Source organism: Lacerta agilis, chromosome 3 (assembly GCF_009819535.1).
Source record: "Lacerta agilis isolate rLacAgi1 chromosome 3, rLacAgi1.pri, whole genome shotgun sequence".
Taxonomy (NCBI): Eukaryota; Metazoa; Chordata; class Lepidosauria; order Squamata; family Lacertidae; genus Lacerta; species Lacerta agilis.
Window position 1 is genome coordinate 31947099 of NC_046314.1, and position 1799 is coordinate 31948897.

At 44.1% G+C, this 1799-nt stretch overlaps 1 non-coding gene across 1 annotated transcript; it reads left to right on the forward strand.

Annotated features, from left to right (window-relative positions):
• Positions 1 to 516: 516 nt before the first annotated feature.
• Positions 517 to 589, forward strand: TRNAN-GUU. Its single transcript has one exon. It is a non-coding gene; the product is annotated as a tRNA-Asn (tRNA).
• The last annotated feature ends 1210 nt before the right edge of the window (positions 590 to 1799 follow it).

Consider the following 1799-nt stretch of genomic DNA (forward strand, 5'->3'; position numbering starts at 1 on the left):
AATGGACCAAATTAGGTCTGGGGCCAGTAACTCCCCACCACTGCTATACATGGACCAAAATCTGTTTGCACATTAAAATATATAATTTGCTTGTTGTGGTCTTCTTTGGATTATTTGCAACAATCATTTACAAGCATACACAGGGAGGGTGCATTAAGCCAGTTAGCTGTCTGATGAACCAACACCACCTCAAAATGCCTAGATCTGCTACGTTCTGGAAGGCTGCAGAACTCCTCCTTCAAGCTGCTGCTATTATGCAGATGGAAGCAACCTCACAGGTTTAGAACTCAAACCAATGAGCCCCACTAGCGTCCTTGCTAACTCAAACAAGTGGCAAATACCAAATACAGTACCTTTATCTCACACCCTGCCTGACCAGCAAAGTTACAAGCATCTTCCTCTTAATACAGGTACGGGGAACCTGTGGCTCTTCAGATCTTCTCAGAATGCAACTCCCATCATTGCTAACCATTGCCATACTGGCAGGTGCTGGTGAGAGTTGTAGTCTAACAACTTCCCTGGGTAGCTCAGTTGGTAGAGCATGAGACTGTTAATCTCAGGGTCATGGGTTTGAGCCCCACATTGGGCAAAAGATTTCTGCAGGGGGTGGAACTAGATGACCTTCATGGTCCCTTCCAACCAGGGCCGAAGCTAGGGGGTGGTGAGGTGGGCCCCTGCCAGGGGTGCAGGCGAAGGGGTGTGCGCAAAATCAGCTAAAAATATGTCCATAAATGTGTATATTGATTATTGCCTCATAAGAAATGGTTTTTAAATAGAGAGTGAATTGAATGGGTGGAAGGGGGGTTGGAAGAGAGGTGGAAAAAATAGGTAATTTGTCTGTGGCTAGGGGGCGCAATCTGGATGGTTCTGCCAGGGGCGCAAGATCACCTAGCTACGGCTCTGCCTCCAACTCTACAATTCTATGATCTGGAAAGTAACAGGTCTCTGTAGTACCAGGGTGGCTTTTCTTTTAGAAAAGTGAATCAGCCAAAATCATGAATGTCACTTGCTCTCCCCCTCCAGGCTGCCCTGCAGCACTTTGGAAAATGGAAGCCACCACAACCCCATGCCTTTTCTACTGGGGATGCAGGTCCCCAACTTTAATTTATACCTCACACCTTTGTTTTAAATAATTATAATAATGCTGTGGGAACCTTATATATTACTTTGCATCCTGCAGAGCATGAAAAGGTTACAAAAACTAAACAACAAATTAATCAAACGTCAAGGGGGAAAGATGCATAGTAGCTGTGGGCATTTGTGTTACCCTTAAAAAAAAGTCATTAAAAAAAATGTATTTTTCTGGGCTGAAAACCTACAGTGATTTCTGGTAGAAGCAGAGAAGAGCGTCAGTTTTGTGGCGTGCTGCTGCCCTCTGCCTTGAGTCTGGAGAAGAACTGCTCCTCCTGCTTGTGGTGTTCATGACAAACAGCATCAGGAGCCATTCTTTACAAATCAAATCCCATTTTTGTAACTCAAGAATCTAAAGCTGTCATTAGATACATGGGACTGTGAGTAATGCTGAGCTGTGTATCTGTCTATCCGTCTATCTATATAGGTTACCGTATCTCAAAATAATTTCTACCCAGACGTAATAAGCAGGTGCAAGGTATCATTATTGTTCACTGCACAATGGAAGACTTGCCTGTGCAGTCATAACAGAGTCATTCAACACTCCTGCAGCATGTCCTTGCGTCTTGCTACTTGACATCTCTGTTCTTACCTCTAGTTTTCACCAGTTGCATTCACTTTTCCCCCATTTTTATTCTCTTCTTGTTCCTTCTTCCCATTGTCCTCTT